General features: G+C 40.7%; 1 non-coding gene across 1 annotated transcript; it reads right to left on the reverse strand.

Moving 5' to 3' along the window:
• Positions 1-14,300: 14,300 nt before the first annotated feature.
• LOC139033066 (U6 spliceosomal RNA) lies at positions 14,301-14,404 on the reverse strand. Its single transcript, XR_011485703.1, has one exon. It is a non-coding gene; the product is annotated as a U6 spliceosomal RNA (small nuclear RNA).
• Between the last annotated feature and the right edge of the window lie 4,915 nt (positions 14,405-19,319).

Consider the following 19,319-nt stretch of genomic DNA (forward strand, 5'->3'; position numbering starts at 1 on the left):
AGAAAAAAAAAAAATTTTTTTTTGACACTCGATTGTAAACGCCCCTAACTTGTGCAATCTTCCTGCCCCGTAGTTCCGCCAAAAACAAAACAGTCCCAGTGCGAACCTGGAACGGGCGCGCAGGCAGCAAGTTTGCCAAACACTGGAGAGTTTTCCGTCTGCAGAAATGACCCCGAAGGAGGGTGGCGGCGGGGAGGGCACCGCTCCCCGAGATTCCCCAATCGGCTTCGGGAGCCGGAGGCTCCTCCTCGCCCCTCGGCGGGAGAAAGCCCGCGGGCCGCCGCGGCAGCCCGCTCCCCTCCTCCGAGGAAAGGCGACTCCACAACTTGGTGCGCCGGCGGCTCGCGCCCCCGGCTCCTCCTCCTCCCCTCACCCGCCCGCCGGCCGGCCCCTTTGTTGAAGCGGGGAAAGGAGCGCCGGAGGCCGGGGAGGGCGCAGCACCGCGGGGTGCGCGCCGCCGCCCTCCTGGGAACCGGCTCCCGTCTGGGCACACGGGTTCGGCCTCCCCAGTAGAGGGGCGCCCAGCAGGTCCGGCTCCCCCCGGCTCTCCCGCCCCGGCTACCGCAGGGCCGGCAACTTTGTTCCGGGAGATCAGGTCCTCTCGGCTCCGGGTTCGGCCCCGGCCCGGCCCAGGCGGCCACCGCAGGCTGGGCTCCGGGAACGTGGCGCCCGGGGTCACCTGACCGCGCGCCCCGTCAATCAGCCCCCGCCCGGCGCTCCCTCCCCGCAGGCAGCAGCCCGGCTGGCGCTCGGCGGGCCTGGGGCGGCGCACCCGGAGCGGACGGTGCGTGCCGGGAGCCCGGAGCTAGCATGGATGCCTGGTGCTGCCTCGGTCCCGTTTATTCAGATTAACCGAAAATGTGAGTCACACCCACCCCAGGCCAACCCGGTCTCCAGTTTCCCTCCTTTGAGAAATGAATTCTCATTTACCCCTCCACTCGCCCCATCCCAGTGTGTTGACGTTGTCAAATTTTTGGTCCTAGTTCCAAGGGTATATATTTTTTATATCATTTTCTTGGTGTCGTTTTTAATATTAAGAAAAACTTGACAATTTCGTTTTACATTCGTTCATACATATATACAAATAGTGTTTGCGCTGATCTGATTTTTCCATTTTTTTCAATATACATACACACTAAAACATCTGTTGCAGAGTCTGTTTCAAAGCTGAGGTGTTGGTCAAAATAATATCTGATAAGAAATTATTACAGCTTTTGTAATACAGCTTTTGTGCTGTGTATGCATTTTTTTATTTACATATTTCATTCCCAGTGTGGTGTGTGTTTCTCTTACATGATCAATATACTTGGGAGGGGGAAAAAAAAAACAGCAACCTAAATTCCTAGTTCCTATAAATAGTGAGAAAAGGAACTCTGGTTTGTTGCTAGTTTAATATTTGAGAGTTAACAACTTATGAGTTAGTAAAGACAAACACTAGGGACCTTAAACAGTTTTTTCAGAAAGAACTCACCTGTCTTTTATTAGTTATAGAGTAAAAGGTCTGGGGGTGGGGTGGTGGGGTTTGCATTCTGAAAGATAGTATTCCTTATAAAATCTCTAGCTTAGACTCCTTCCTTAATGTGAATTTTCTTCACATAAGCCAAATACAATCCAGAATATTAATAGGAAGTAAGTATAATTAATCATCTGCTTTCATTCATTTTACAAACATCAATTTGGGGCCTGCCAGTTTCACTGGTACTGTGGAAAATACACAGATAAATCTGACAGAGATGTTGCTTTAAAGAATTTCAAATCTACTAAGTGAGATAAGGCAAGTAAAAAAATAAGAATATGCAAGATCAGCGATAAGTGCTATAAGAAAAGGATAGATCAAATGCTTTCTGAGTCCGGCTATATCACAGGGACAGTAGCCTATAATGGGATTTTGTCCCCTCAACCCCCATCAGAAAAAGTAATAGGAATGTGGCCTGGGTTTGTCATTAATCCAAACTCTGAACTGCCCCACAGTCACCAGAGAACATGAAAATTGAAGAAAACTGAACTGATGTCTCAGGGATAAAGTCCCTGACATAGGAGAAAATATGATGATATGACTAGTGGATAGATTTCTACATAAAGATATATGCATATGTAGGTATATGTAATATCAAGAGACATGATTCTACATAGATATGGTTCATATATAGGCAACTGTATACTAACATAAGGGCCAAAAAGAAAACTTTCCAACTAAACTTTTTATGTAAAATTATATAAATGCAGATCCTCTCTGAACAATAGTGAAGTGAAGAAGTGAAGTCTCTCAGTCGTGTCCGACTCTTTGCAACCCCGTGGATTGTAGCCTACGAGGCTCCTCCGTCCATGGGATTCTCCAGGCAAGAATACTGGAATGGGTTGCCATTTCCTAGAAGCATCATGAAATACACAATGTATTAAAAAGGTGTTGAGTAATTTTCCATTTTATATATATGTGGCATCTAGAAAGATGATACTGATGAACCTGTTTACTGGGCAGTAGTGGATATGCAGGTATAATGTCCATGCAGACATCATGGACATGGGGGTGGCGGGAAGGAAGGGGGTGGGACGGATGGAAGAGAAGCATGATATACATACACCAACATGTGTGTAAAACAGCCAGTGGGAATGTGCTGTGTGACGCAGGGAACTCAAACCAGGGCTCTGTGACAACCTAGAGGGGTGGGATGGGGTGGGAGGTGGGAGTGAGGTTCAAGAGGGAGGGCACTTGTATGTACCTATGGCTGATTCATGTTGATGTATGGCAGAAACCAATACAGTATTATAAAGCAAATATCTTTAAATTAAAAATAAATAAAATTTTTTTTAAAAAGCAAGGTGCTCCTTGTTGCCTATGAGTCACTCCCCCTACATGGAAGCATTTAAAAGAGGGATGTAGGTTGGAGAATTCACCTTATCTTTTTCAAGTCAAGAGAGTATAGCTCCATGGCTTATGTATAATAGTAGAATATTTGCTGAATATTGTTGCTAAATTCTTCAGTCTAATATCTAATATCTAACACTTGCACAAGTTAAAGGTACATATAAATAAAATTCTTTGTAATATAAAGAGGGGGAAATTATAGTGGTTTTTAGAGGATAATGATTTTTAGATGATTGTTAGCACAATGGCAGAGTTTCTCACAATTTAGTGAACTTAAAAATCACCAAGGAGCATATTTTAAATTCAAATTGCCTGCCAGCTGTGAGAAATTCTGATTTACTAGTCAAGTGAGGCCCAGGAAGCTGCAGTTTTAATAAGCAACCCATGAGGTTAGATCACAATGGTTGGGGAATCACACTTTGAGCAACTGTTCCCTAAGGGTCCGGCCTCAAATAGGCCATTCTGGGTGACTGAATGGGTCTAGAAATTGCCCTACAAGGGAAAAGATCCATACTGGATCAATCATAATTTCATAATACCCACAATTAGCCTTAACACTTCACATTCAAGTGTTTCATTCAGTTGTGGATCACTCTGAGATTACCAGAGGTCTTCACATCTCAGGAGCCCTCTGGGCAATTCAATCTGCTCTGTGGCTCAAAGCCTGCCTGGATGATCTGCAAGGAAAAGTCTGATGGTGTGAGGGCAGAGGAGAGGACCCTGGAGAGTAGGCGTGCTGAAATGCCAGGTCCAGGGAAACTAAGGATAAAATAAAAGGACTAAGCTGTTGGGGAGGAAAGAGCAACTGATACAAAAGGAGAGAATAAAGGAGGCTCCGAAGCAGAAGGAAGGGGAGCAGAGAGTGGAGGGTGTAAACCCACACCAGCTCCTCCGTGTGCCTGCCCCCTGACAGCCAGAAAACTGGAGTTATCATCAGTTCAGTTCAGTCGCTCAGTCGTGTCCAAATCTTTGGACTGCAGCCGCATGCCAGCCTTCCCTGTTCCTCACCAACTCCTGGAGCTTACTCAAACTCATGTCCATCAAGTCGGTGATGCCATCCAACCATCTCATCCTCTATCATCCCCTTCTCCTCCTGCCTTCAATCTTTCCCAGCATCACAGTGTTTTCCTATGGGTCAGTTCTTCACATCAGGTGGCCAAAGTATTGGAGTTTCAGCTTCAGCATCAGTCCTTCCAATGAATATTCAGGACTGATTTCCTTTAGGATTGATTGGTTTGATCTCCTTGCAGTCCAAGGGACTCTCAAGAGTCTTCTCCAACACCGCAGTTCAAAAGCATCAATTCCTCGGCACTCAGCTTTTTTTATGGAGTTAGCATACTTGTTACTTTTACTTGGTTTCAGTTACTTTGTATAATTTTATAATGTTGCCACTGGCAGAGATTATACAGAGTCTCTCCTTCAACCCTTTAATTTCATGGATAAAGAAACAAATGGACCTTCCTACACTGTTGTTGGGAATGTAAATTGGTGCAGTCATTATGAAGAAGAGTATGGAGATTTCTTAAAAAACTGAAAATAGAGTTACCATATGACTCTGCAATCCTACCCTTGGGTATATATCCAGAGAAAAACATGGTCCGAAAGGGTATGTGCGCCCCAGTACTCATTGCAGCACTGTTTACAATAGCCAAGACATGGAAGCAACTTACATGTCCCTCGACAGAGGAATGGATAAAGAAGATGTGGGATATATGTTCAATGGACTGTTACTCAGCCATTAAAAAGAATGAAATAAAACCATTTGCAGCAACATGGATGGACCTGGAGTTTGTCATACTGAATGAAATAAGCCAGACAGAGAAAGAGAAATATTGTATGATATCGCTTATATGCAAAATCTAAAAAGAAATGATACATACGAACTGATTCAAGAAACAGAAAAAGGACTCCCTGACTTAGAGAACAAAATTATGGTTACCAGAGGGTAAGGATGGGAGGAAGAGATAGTTAGGGAGTTTGGGATTGACGGGTACACACTGCTATATTTAAAATGGGTAACTAACAAGGACCTATTGTGTAGCACAGGGAACTCTGCTCAATCTTATGTGACAGACTGGATGGGAGAACAGATACATGTATATGTATGGCTGAGTGGCTCTGATGTGCATCTGAAACTATCACAACTCTGTTCATCGGTTATACTCCAATATAACATAAAAAGTTTTTTTTTTCAAGATATAAACAAATGAAAGATGCAAAACTTACTAGGGAGTACCTTTAGGTAAAATAAAACAATCTTGGCAGAAAATGTCCAAATTACCAAGAAGGGAGAAGAGCACCACTCAGTTATGTAAGTTCATTGTTAGCCTGAAGGAGGAGGGCAGAAGATAGTGTAGCTGAAAGAGAACAGGCTGGTTTAAGTTACCTGTGTGCAGTGAGTGTGCTAAGTCGTGTCCAACTCTTTGTAACCCCATGGACTGTAGCCCACCAGGCTCCTCTGTCCACGGGATTCTCCTGGCAAGAATCCTGGAGTGGGTTGCCATGCCCTCCTCCAGGGGATCTTCCCAACCCAGGGATTGAACCCATGTCTCCTTTGTCTCCTGCACTGCAGATTCTTTACCACTGAGCAAGTAGTAAAGTGCTTATTATTATATTGACACATCATTTGTATGAGGTTGTGGGACCTTGATCTGTAACCTCCTGTGAGATGAAAGAATACCTCCCTCAAATGCTGTTGTGAAAAATCAAATGAATCCCTTGTTATAAACCATGTATCACAATGTTTGATACTTTTAAGCTTTCATTTTGTTCTTCCCTCTCAATTCAAAAGGATTTGCTGCCATTTTGTAATAATCTTTAATTTTTTTTAAACATTCCTGGAACACCCACTATCTGCTGAGGGGCTGGGTGTGCAAATGGGAATAAGCTACAGTAGCTCACTTCAGAAAGCTCCTGTTTGGTAAGAAAGACCAACACACAGACAATTTTAAATTAATATGGATGCACATATAATTTAATATGGATGCAGTACAGCCAAGATGTAACATGAGCCCAGAAAGGGACATGTAACCCAATAGAATTACTTTGCCAACAAAGGTCTGTCTAGTCAAAGCTATGATTTTTCCAGTAGTCATGTATGAATGTGAGAGTTGGACTATAAAGAAAGCTGAGACCCAAAGAATTGATGCTTTTGAACTATGGTGTTGGAGAAGACTCTTGAGAGTCCCTTGGACTACAAGGAGATCCAACCAGTCAATCCTGAAGGAAATCAGTCCTGAATCTTCATTGGAAGGACTGATGCTGAAGCTGAAACTCCAATACTTTGGCCACCTGATGCAAAGAACTGACCCATTGGAAAACACCGTGATGCTGGGAAAGATTGAAGGCAGGAGGAGAAGGGGATGACAGAGGATGAGGTGGTTGGATGGCATCACCGACTTGATGGACACGGGTTTTAATAAGCTTCGGGAGTTGGTGAAGGATGGGGAAGGCTGGTGCGTGCTGCAGTCCATGGGGTTGCAAAGAGTCAGACATGACTGAGTGACTAAACTGAGCTGAACTGAACTGAGGGCGTAAGGGATACCAAGAAATGACACCCAAGTTGATCCTTAAGAGATCATAGAGATCATAAAGGACATCTATGGTCTTGACTCTGCCCAACATCTTTTCTCCCCTTTTGGAAGGAATGTTACCTCTTCCTTTAGGTAATTGCTCCTCTCTTGTGCCAGTCAAATTTTGTGGAGATGTCAGTCACTTCTCTACCTTGCCTTGGGGTGGGCTTATGCCTCAAGAACAGCCAATCATAGGCTTCAAACCCTGTGATAATGATTAACCTAAAAGAGAAGATGGGAGATCCAGGCTAGGCCCATATGAGTCCTTCCAGAAGAGTTTTCACAATAACACTGGAAGGGAATCTTCTTTTTTCTCTTTGGAATTAGTTTGCTGGAGCAGCATAAAATAGAATCTCTCCACACCCATCTCCTGCTCCTACTGCTAGCTTGAGTTCTATACCTATAGAGGAGAAAATAAAGTACCACATCTGGAGCTGAATAAATGCGGGAAAGGAGACTTGAGGATGTGAGAGTTCCACATACAAAAGAGTGCCCTTTCTATAGCTCCGTTCTTCTCAGTATTAACCTAGGTGGGAATTCTATCACTTGTGACTGAACAAGCCCAGTATAATATAAACATTAACCAGGGACTTCCCTGGTGGTCCAGTGGCTGAGACTCTGCACTCCCAAGGCAGGAGGCCCAGGGTTCAATCCCTGGTCAGAGAACTAGATTCCACATGCCACTGAACTAAAGATTCTGCATGTCGAACATAAGACCCGGTGCAGCCAAATACATAAATAAATACTTTTAAAATAATAATAAATAAATAATTATCTTCATGACAGGAAGTCAATAGATAAAATCTAAACCTTAAAAAAGGAAACAAGGAGCATTACAAGCTTGTTACTTAGAGATTTAGAGGTAATATCAGAAGCGTAGCTTAAAAGTACAAAGTAGATGCTTCTGAGAAAGAGGATATGGAGAAAAGCAATTGGAGACTGACATTTGTCTTTGCAAACTTTGTAGAACTAGCTGATCCTTAATTATGAGCATGTTTAACTTTAAAAGAAAATAATAGGCTGACAGAATTCTTAAGTGAATGCAGAACAGTTTGAAAAGCAGTGGTTTATGGTTAGAACTAGAGACCCAGATCTGAGTACAGAGGGCAGGCCACATTATGACTTTTGTGGACCCTATAGACACTTTTGACTCTGTAGTTCCCTCCCACTCTAATATCAATATTGTAAATTATTTTTTATATAATTTATATGCTTCAACATTTTTTTTTCTTCTTAGACAAAATTTAATAAAATTTCATGGGTTTTTTAAAAATATCACGGTCCCAAAATAATATATATATATCATGGTCCCTAAGCACTGTACCTACTGATTAGATCCATCCTATAGGAGAAATATACAGAAAAATACAGACTTCATTTACTCTATAGTTAATGCTTTTTCTGCTAGATATCAAAATTTCTAGGTCAGAATGATGGCAAATTAAATAATTTTATAAACAATAAAACTTTCTTTTGGTCTGATTCCAACACTGTTAGTACATTACACAGTATTTTCTCTTGATTTTTCTAAATTTGTTTCAGAGCAATAACATCATGTTGAAATGCTTGAACCTAGCAGCTTAATACAGGTAGCTCAGCAGTAAAGAATCTGCCTGGAATTCAGGAGATGCAGGTTCAATCCCTGGGTCAGGCAGATTCCCTGGAGAAGGAAACGGCTACCCACTGCAGTATCCTTGCCTGGGAAATTCCATGGTCAGAGGAGCCTGGTGGGGCTACAGTGCATGGGGTCGCGAGAGTCAGACGGCACTTAGCAACTAAACCACCACCACAGCTGCTTAATATAAACCAATATCACACTTGCTGGATGTATTTGCAATTTTCAATAGGATTATTCTCAACCAAATACAATATTAAAAGGCTTTCTGTCTCCAGTTCTTTCTCCATTATTATAAAGTGAACGTGATATTTGCCATTGAGTTACAGTCCTTCTACTTCTGCATGAAGATTATGTCATACATTGTGATTAACTTAATCATTCCCATTTCAGTTCGTTAAGTTGAGGAGATTAAGACTTTGTGCCAAAGATGCTAGTGAAAATTAAAAGAATTTCTTGAAAATGTGTTTGAATAGTAATCCCTGACCAGGGATTGAACCCACATCCCTTGCATTGGAAGGCAGAGCCTTAACCACTGGACCAGCAGGGAAGTCCTTCCATTTCAGCATATCTAAAACTGAGCTTCCCTTTACTATTATCTCCCTCTCTTGACTTAATCCAGTCTTTGGTACCACAATTCTGGTCACTCTAGCTTGAACCTAGGATTCTTGCCTCTCCTCCCCACTTTCAATATCTAATTGGTTAATAAGTTCTATTGATTCTCTCTTTGCAATATTTCACTTATCTATGGCACCACGTCCCAACCCCACCGTTCCTTCTTTTCTCTGTACTCAAACTTTCATAATGGCCTCCTAATTACAGCTCGTTCTCTTTCAATCCATCCTACACTTTTCATTGCAACGTGCTGTTAAAATCATGTTGTTCCAGAGTCTTTAACAGCTCCCAACAAAATGGCCTCTTGCATAGAATTGGCCATTTGAATCTGGTAGCAAGCTACTCTTTGCTATTTTCAGGCTTTTTAATTTAGTTTTTGTCAAAAAGTCTTTTGCAATGCACCTCCATGGTTTGGGTCACTCTGTTCCTTCCTCTGGAGCATCCACTGGTGACTTCTGTTTTACTCATGCGGCGCAAGTCCTTCTCTTTGAAGCTTTTCCTGACTACTCATCATAAAACGAGGCTTTCCCAGCTGGTGCAGTGGTGAAAAATCCGTCAGGCGGGAGACGCAGGTTCGATCCCCGGGTCGGGAAGATCCCCTGGAGAAGGAAATGGCAACCCACTCCAGTATCCCTGCCTGGGAAATCCCATGGACAGAGGAGCCTGGGGGGCTGCAGTCCACGAGGTTGCAAAGAGCTGGACACGACTGAAGTGATTGAGCACACACGCACACATCTCACAATGATTTTGTCCTTTGGATTCTACACACTTATTGTCGTAATCATTCATTTAATATGTATCATACTGCCCTTTGGAGTTCCCTGCTGGTCTAGTGGTTAGGATTTAGCACTTTCACTGTCATGGCCCAGGTTCAATTCCTGGTCAGGAAACTGAGATCCCACAAGCTGTGTGACCAAAAAGAAAAAGGCATCATACTTCCTTTTATGTTTAGTTACAGCCTCCTATTTATGAATCTTGTTTCCTGAACAAGTTATAAACTCCTGAGGTCCTAGAGTCTGTCAGATTCTAACATGGTAGACACAATAGGCCATGTTAGAAATGGCCTAACATGGCCACATAGTAGGTTCCCATTCAATAATTGATTGAGAATAGCAAAATATTTTTGGCTGAACTTTTCCACTTCCATGCAGATAGTGGGCATTGTAAAATATATGTGTGAATGTGAATGTACTTAATACCACTGAACTGTACACTTAAAAATATTTATGTTATATATATTTTACTACATTAAAATTATTACATGCATACTAAACCAAAGTCCATGTTTTATATATCTTCAAATTATATCTGACAATTTTGATTACTATCTACTTGGTTTATTAGACATGAATGAATTGGAAGAAAACACTGGGTCTGAGTCCCTGCTGTGTCAAGAGAACATCTATGTGATGACCTTGGACACTATTATTTTACATTTTGCGCCTCCATTGCATGTTCTGGAAAACAAATGGACAGATTCACCGAGTGATATCCGAAGGCCCATGTAACTTCACATGTCTCTGGAGAGCACACATCATCTCCAGAATCACAGAACTCTATCTGGCTCCCTTCCCAGATCCGCAAACCAAATTGTGCAGAGCATAATCTATCCCACTCCCAACCCTGGAGATTCTAAAAACAGTTAGCAAAACTGATAGCAGCTGTGAATTTGGAGGCCTGTGCTTCTGCCCCACCCTGGCTGCGCCTTTTTTGGGGGAATTCCAGCCAGGCCTATCAACCAGCATGCAGTCCTAGTAGCACCCACTGTCTTTCAGGTTGGGGGAGGGCTGGGGAAGGAGCCTTTTCTTTCCTCAACTACAACAGGAAGTGCTTGGGAAACCGGTCTCATTCATTATTTTAGCAAGATTTCTGAAGTTTATTAACCTCAAATTTTAAGTAGAGGAACTTTTGTCTGTTTTGCAGTTTGCAAAATCCTTTACAATACATTTTTTTTTTTTAAATTTCCCATATTGGGGTAAAGAATATTGTTCTGATGGTTGTCCTTTGAAATTAAGTATGGAGGCTGAGTTGGTGGCTTGTTTTTTTTTTTTCAAAATAATAATAGGTTTTGTTTGAACTTGCAAAAACCTCTACATCTTTTAGCTCAGATTAGTTACCGTAACTACAAATCTGTCAACCAAAAAGGCAACAGTATTAATAGGGTTTTAGATGCTAGCACACTGCAAAATCCCAAAGCCTCCATTTGTGCAGGCAAACCATGGGGCAAAAGAGGAGGGAGCGGGGATGACATCTTAATTGTAGATTAAGATTGTAGACCACCCCAGCTTTCCAGGAGTCCTGAACAAAAGGCAGAGCTGAATATTTTAGGCCTGAGATCACTGCATTCTCAAGGAATCTTTGTATAAAGAAAAGAGAGGAGAGAGAGAGAGCTAGAGAGAAAGGAGGGAGAAAGAAGTCTCTTGCTGTCATTGTCTTAATAAGTATTTAATTATTTAATGATTTCTGCTGACTCTCCATGGGATTTAAGGTTATTTATATAATGATTAAATAAAATGCAAGCTAAATGGCTGAGGAAAGCTGAACCAAATTAAAACTATAGGTTGGAAAGGTAAGACGAGGTCAGAAACAAGGTTAAGACAGAAAAACACATGAATAAATTTTTGATTACTTCTTGGTCTTGTGCCACAATGATTGTGAATAGCAATGCTTGTTTAATCGTCACAAAATGTTAGGTGTTAGCAGGTTGTTACTCATAGACCCTTCTGCAAGAGCTGTTCCCTGAAGTGGCTCAATGCAGATGCGCCAGAGCCCTGCATACTTTCTTATCTTCCTCCAGATAATGATATGGTCTGTCCAGTATTAACGTGAGGGGTCACTGCATGACAGGGCCAAGATTCCTGGGGTTAACGTCTTCACATTCTCGAGTCTCCTTATTCATCTTTCTGTCTTTGTGGTTGATTAACGGTCTTGTGTTGGCTGGATGAATACTGTAGTGTGGTTTCTCTGTGGCATCTCCTTGGACTTGACCGCCAGCCTCTCCGGTGGTTACCTTAAGTAGCTGAGTCTTCGGATCTTGCCAAATAAGAGATTCAGCGGTTAGATTCATTTTTCCGGTGATGTGGGAAAAGAGGCTTTTCTGTCAGTGCTTTTGTTTCTAATACCAGTTGTGTGGTTTTGTGATTACAATGCAGTTTCTTCAGAACATTGCTATACTACTTTATATTTTCTCCATGAATTTCATAACCAACATATTTTTAAAATATTAAAATGATACTGCTATCTTTTTTAATCTAGAAATTTTTTCCTAAAAAGGAAACTCAATCCCAGTTTACTATTGTTTCCTCTAAAACCCAAAGCTTTTCTATCTTTAATCTAGTAGTTCAGCCTGTAGGCTAGACTAGAGGTGAAAAGGTCACAGAAGAATTATTCCAAGGGAGAAAGTATTAAACATTTCCACACTCCACTGATGAATCAGAAACAGAGAAGGAGGGGCTGGATGATGGCACATACACTAAAGAATTCTAGAGCTAGAAAAGAACATTGCCCTTAGGCTAAAGATTTCACAGCTGTATTTCTCCCCTTGAAGTTGGCCTTGGGTAATAGACGTCAAGAGTTGGGGGCAGGGTGGGAGGAACTGGGAGATTGACATATATATACACTATTGATGGGCTTCCCTATATGGGCTCAGCTGGTAAAGAATCTGCCTGCAATGCGGGAGACGTGGGTTCCATCCCTGGATTGGGAAGATCCCCTGGAGGAGGGAATGACTACCCACTCCAGTATTCTGGCCTGGTAAATCCCATGGACAGAAGAGCTTGGCAGGTTACAGCTGCAAAAAGTCAGACACGACTGTGTGACTTTCACTTTCACACTATTGATACTGTGTGTAAAATAGATCACTAATGAGAACCTACTGTATAGCTCAGGGAACTCTACTCACTGCCCTGTGGTTACCTAAATGGGAAGGAAATCCCAAAAAGCGGGGATATAAGTACATGGAGAGCTGACTCACTTGGTTGTACAGCAGAAACTAAGGCAACGTTGCAAAACAACTATACTCCAATGAAAATTAATTTTAGGAAAAAAACAAAGAGGAGAGGGTGGGACAGGGGCAAAGCAGAGACTATGGCCACTGGATTCTTTTTAAGTCAATTTGCTCCACTGTTTAAGTTCATGATTTGAGGAAGTGGGGGCCGTATGACTGAAACACTAAAAAGTTGTACATGTTTAATGCATACATTTTAGTGAGTTTGAAAATAAAGTATACACCATGAGACTCTCACCATGTGTTAGCTGCTCGGGTTTCCCTAGTGGCTCAGGAAAGAATCTGTCTGCAATGCAGGAGACCCTGGCTTGATCCCTGGGTCAGGAAGATCCTCTGAAGAAGGGAATTACTACCCAACTTAGTATTCTTGCCTGGTAAATCCCATGGACAGAGGAGCCTGGCGAGTTACAGTCCACGGGGTCACAAAGAGACACAACTGAGAGACTGATATGTAATCAGTACGTAATCAATAAAAGTTTTGAACGTTTTACTTTGGTTTTATTATGGGACCGAGCTATGGCCTTATAAAAATCTTGCTTTGTGTCATTTTCAAACCTTACAAATAGCTATGATATGTAACATGAAGATTTAAAAAAATTGAAACTCAGTACTATGGACTGAATGGTGTGTGCTCTTGAAGTTCCTACATTAAGAGCTAACCTCCAATGTGATCTGTTTGAAGGGGGGACTTGGGTAGATAATTAGGTTTGGATGAAGTCATGAGGGTGGATCCCCCATGATGGGATTAGTGCCCATAGAAGAAGAAGGAAAGATCAGAACCCTCTCTTTCTGAGTTACATGAGCATACACCAAGAAGAGGGCCTTCTGCAAACCAAGAAGAGGCCTCTCACTGGGAACTGAAGTGGCTGGCATCTTGATCGTGGATTTCCCAGTCTTCAGATATGTGAGAAGTAAATGTCTATTCTTTAGCCACCCAGTCTGCATGGTTCAGTGGTAAAGAATCCACCTGCCAATGCAGGAGACACAAGAGATGTGGGTCAGGAAGATCCCCTGGAGAAGGAAATGGCAACCCACTCCAGTATTCTTGCTTGGGAAATCCTATGGACAGAGGAGTATGGCAGGCTACAGTCCCTGGGTTGCAAAGAGTTGGACACAACTTAGCAACTAAACAACAACTATGCTATTTTAGTAAGATCACTCAAGACCACACAAGCAGTGAGTAATTGTACCAGAATTGAATAAGTGTTTGAAACCAAAGCCTTGGCTTTTTCCAGAAAACTATACTGCCTGCAAATGTCAGAGGGAAACTACTTGAATATCTCCAGACAGAATGTTCCTCTGGCCCAGCCTGAATCCAACAGGTTTATTTTGCTATCTGTGTTACCGTGTGTAAGTTACTTGAGTTCTTCATGCCTTGGCTTCCTCATATGTCAAATGGACTAACAGTAATACTCTGTCCCACAGGGTTGTTGAGATAATTGTCTGAAGACCTATGAAGTGTTTAGGACAGTGCCTGGCATGTAGTTAAGTTTTAATATTATTGTTATTGTTACTAGTGCTTATAACTTTGGGGTTAACTCAGATTAGTCTTTGGGAGATGGGAGGAAAGAGCACCAACTGCTGTATTTTTCAGCACATATTTTATTTTATTTATTTACTTTTTTTTTAAATATTGAATGCTTCACGAATTTGCGTGTCATCCTTGCGCAGGGGCCATGCTAATCTCTGTATCGTTCCAATTTTAGTATATGTGCTGCCGAAGCGAGCACTCAGCACATATTTTAATACTTTATATAGTACAATACTAGTGTATTCCTTGCTTAATATTAACTTTGTGGTTTTCTGAAATCATCTCTGAAAAATTTACAACAGAATGTGACAGGCTACCCAGCAGAGCCACCAGCAGAGCTTCTAGAAAACAGATTTCGACATACACTCTTACCCCTAACCCAGCTCCTATCCTCATGCCACCACTTGAATCTGCAAGGAAGGGCCAGAAATACCTTTTTTTTTTCCTTTTAATATTTTATTTGTTTGGCTGCACTGGCTGTTAGTTGCCGCATGTGAACTCTCAGCTGCGTTATGTGGGATCTAGTTCCCTGACCGGGGATCGAACCTGGGCCGCCTACGTTGGGAGTGCAGAGTCTTTGTCATTGGATCCCTAGGGAAGTCCCCAGAACTACCTACTTTTAATAAGTATCCCAGGTGATTCAGATGTGCAGTCTTCTAATCTAGTGCATTTTAAAACAAGGGGAAAATGAGACCCAGAGAGGTTATGTGATTTTACCAAGACTTGGGGCTCTTTCCACCATAAGGTGCTAACATTCACACAGATGTGCTGCCTGATTATTCTAGGTCTACTGCCAGCAAAACCTTTTGTCCTCATCAGCCAGAAGATTATAGACTCAATCAAAATGCGGAACTGGCCTCACAGATCCACCCATGCACACCAGGGATGTTAGGAAGCAGAGGGTTGGGGGAAGGTTTGAGTGGCAGGCACCCAAACTCTCCTCCCCTCCTCTGTGAACTGGAGTGACAAATAAAGAGCGAAAACAACTCACTTAAGCAGGCCTGGACTCTGGGTCTGCACAAATATGATAGGATTCTGCAAGTAAACAGTCTTTTATCTTCTGTTTGGTTTAGCCCTGGTTGAAAGATAATCCTAGGTTAGCCTTTTGAAAAGCATCTTATCTCTTTTGTATTTTTCACCAGGTGTGACTGTCTTTTTCTGTCTTTTTCAGTGTCTTTTTCAGCTGCTGTTGACATTGGGGTTGAGTTTGGACCTAATGATCTTTCAGAAGATGCCTAAGTTGTAGTTGTTCATTTACTTACCCTCTGACAAGCTTAACTGTGCTTGTAGAGCCACCAAACAGCTTTCATAGCAAAAATGTTTGAGCTATTGACTTGTAAACATGGCCTTAAAGTCAATAAAGTCTTTTCTCTGAGAGCCCCCAGGTATGTCAAGAAATCTAAGACTAAAGAAAACAAAAAAAAAAAATCTCCTTAAGGCTCTCATGGAACCAATTTGTAGATATGGTCTAACAACTCTCTGAACTATTGTTTAAAAACATAGGAAAACAATCTTTTTCGAAGGGTGTTTCTTCTAAGTATCTCCCAGGCAGTGATAGCTTATAAAATGTGGGGAACAGCTGTAGCCACCCAGAGAAAACTTGGAGAATTGTTTTAAATACCTAGTCTTGCTCAGCCAGCAGCTAAACCAGAATGACTACTGTTAAGAAGGATGTTTTGACTTCCCTAAAAAGGGGGAAAAAAAAGTCATAAGGACTTGTTTCTACTTCTTGACATGATATTCCCTATGTGGAATCTTTCCTGTGGGTTGCCAGGAGCAGGGAGTTGGAAGAAATACATATCATTTTTTAAGCTAGTGGTTTTGCCCTTCAAAGCGCGAAGGAAAAAGAAATGCTCCCGTAGCAAACATCTTGGTCTTGTACTTCCTTTATTGTTAACACTCATCAACCTTCTAACTGCTTGTTCAAAATCTGTCTTCCAGTTAGACTACAAACTCCATGAGAGTGATTGTTTTTCCTTGTTCACAGCCATATCTCTGGTATAGAGACCTGGCATATAGTTTGATGTTCAATAAATATCTTTTGAATAAAATGCTGAATAAATTATGTTGAAGCCATAGCCTTCAAGAGAGATGATGGGTAGATTTACATTGCAGATAAAACCACTAGGTGGATTTGGAGTTGCTGTAGGTGTACAAAGTGATGCAGTATATGATGGAATCAATCATATGAAAAAGTAAGAATTTTCAAGTTTTGAAGACGAAAAAGGGAAGAATCTTGGGATTGCATTGAACCTGGTATGATTACATTGGTAATAACTAAAAATCAAAGAGAAAAATGTCAAATTGCCCCTAGGCCTGCCTATCTTAAAACATCTTTCATCTATTATAGAGCACATATTAGTATTTTAGGTTCAGTTGCTTTAACAAAGAGGGTCTGTAGATTTTTCCAAGTACTAGTGTCAAAGGAGTCACATCTATTATTGAAACTGTACAACGTCAGAGACACAATTAGCATCTTAAAGCCATCGGGGGTAGTGTAACATCATTGCCAGTTTTCATACTGATAAATAAAGCTCTTGAAAAGTAAAACTCCAAAGTTAAATGTATAAAGTATCTGAAATCATGTCATAAATGTTATCTGCTTTTAAAAATTAAGAGAACAAGATTATCTCATAAGTGCAACCTCCTTTGATGAGATGAATATCAACCTGAAAATGCAATGATGAAAGAGTCTAATTGGAAAATGGTTGAGAGAATATTTCTGTTGAACTTCTTTATAGTGCTACCTCTACTCAAGAAGACTGAGAGTGATTGGCTCAGAGTTGAATAGCAGGTCAGGATCAAAACTGGAGATCCAGGAACAGGCAAAGCACAGGAGAGAGATATACAAATACTGACTTTGTAGTGAAGGAATTTTGAATAGACTAAACTTAGGAAAAAATCACTTGAAATAACGTATGCCTGCAATTTAAAAATTTGACTTGTTTTTAGAAATCTGCAATTTGATAGCTTTATTAAGGTATAATTACATACAATAAACTGTACATTTGCAAAATGTACAATTTGATGAGTTTTGACATATGTTTATATCTGTGAAACCATGACCACAATCAAAATCCATCAATCTCGAAAAGTTTCCTCAGGACCCTTCTCATTCTTGTTCCTTCTCCCAGGGAAACTGACCTCCTTTTTAAAAGATGTTTTAAATTTGTTTTTAAATTATCATGAAAACATAACATAAAAATTACTATTTTAAAGATATAATAAAGATTAGAACAGAAATTAATGAAATTGAGAATAAAAAAAGATTTTTTAAGTCAATAAAACTAACAGCAGCTTTATTTAAAAGAACAACAAAATTGAGAAACCTTTGGTTAGATTAAGAAAAAAATAATTAAAATCAGAAATGAAAAGGGGGGCATTTCAACCAATGCCACATAATTAAAAAGGATTATAAGAGAATACTATGAACAATTGTATGCCAACAAATTGGATAAAATTCCTAGAAATCGGCCAGAACTAAATTATGAAGAAAAAGAAAATCTGAACATACCAATAACTCGTAAGGAGATTGAATCAGTAAAAAAAAAAACCCTCCCAACAGATCTCTGAGCTCTCAGACATCAGGGGCTAGAGCATCAGGAAGACTAACAATTGTAACCAAAAAATAAACCATGTTTCCAAAACCTGTATTACAGGTATTTCCTAGGTTGATGAGTCTCAAATAACTCGCAGTTTGGTTCTTAAAAGATCTCTGAATTGTGTGCAGCTATTTGGGCAAGTGAGTCAGGACTCTGTCATGAGACAGGTGACAAGGGAAAATCCCGCAACAGTGTTTTCTCTAGCAGTAAATGAGATGTTGTGATCAGGGGAAACTGAGATATGGGCGATGTCAGTCAAAAGACAACATGGCACAGAATATCAGCTTTCTGGCCAGGCCTCAGAGACTTGGCAGAACAGTATGTGAAAAGGGGGTCTTGAATTTATATGGAAGGGAAAGTAGGTGCAACTAAATGCACAAATAAAAAATAACTGGAAGTGACAAGCAAAAACCACTAGCTGATGTATTTCTGAGTGACCCAACAAAAGAGAAGGCACAGAATGGATGATTCTTCTGCAGCCATTGTTTGGTACAGTCTCATTTCCAAATAGAATATAGTCTTTATTGTTTCTAATGACACGGAGATATATACAGAGAGAGACAGATGGATATATATCTCCCAACAAAGAAAAACTCAAGACCAGATATTACTGAAGAAGTCTACCAAACATTTAAAGAAGTGATTAACTATAGTTCTTCTCAAACGCTTGTGAAAAAATTGAGCAGAAGGGAACATATCCAAATTCATTCTCTGAGGGTAGCATTACCCTGATGCCAAAACCAGATAAAGACACTACCAGAAAACTACAGATTAATTTCCCTGATGAATATTAATGCAAAAACCTTCAACTAAACACTAGCAAACTACATTGAAAAGCACATTTAAAAGGATTATACACCATGACTGAGCCGGATTTATTCCTGAGATGCAAGAATTGTTCAACATATGAAAATCAACATAATAGACCAAATTCACAAAATGAAGGACAAGAAACACATGATCATCTCAACTTTTGCAGAAAAAATATTTGACAAGTTCTCTCATCCCTTCATGGTAAAGACAGCCAAATAGGAGTTGAAGGAAACTACCTTCATAATAAAGCCAACATATGAAAAGCCTGCAGCTAATATCATACTCAATGGTGAAAAACTGAAAACTCTTCCTCTGAGATCAAAAATAAGACAAGGATGCCCATTTTAACCACTTCTCTTCAACACAGTGCTATCACTACTTGCCAGTACAATTAAACAAGAAAAAGAAGGAATAAAAGGCATCTAAAGTGGAAAGGAAGAAGTAAAATTTTATATATGAAATCACTCATCACAAAAGGACAAATGGTGTATGATTTCACTTATATTGGGGATCTAAAGTAGTAAAATTCATAGAGACAGAAAGTAAAATAGTAGTTGCCAGGGGTTAGGGAGAAGGGACAATGGGGACTTGTTTAATGGATATAGATTTTCAGTTTTGTAAGATTAAAATGTTCTGAACATGTTTCAAACAATGTAAATGTACTAAACATTAATGAACTGTACACTAAAACTAGTCAAG

Source organism: Odocoileus virginianus, chromosome 34 (assembly GCF_023699985.2).
Source record: "Odocoileus virginianus isolate 20LAN1187 ecotype Illinois chromosome 34, Ovbor_1.2, whole genome shotgun sequence".
NCBI classification, from domain to species: Eukaryota; Metazoa; Chordata; class Mammalia; order Artiodactyla; family Cervidae; genus Odocoileus; species Odocoileus virginianus.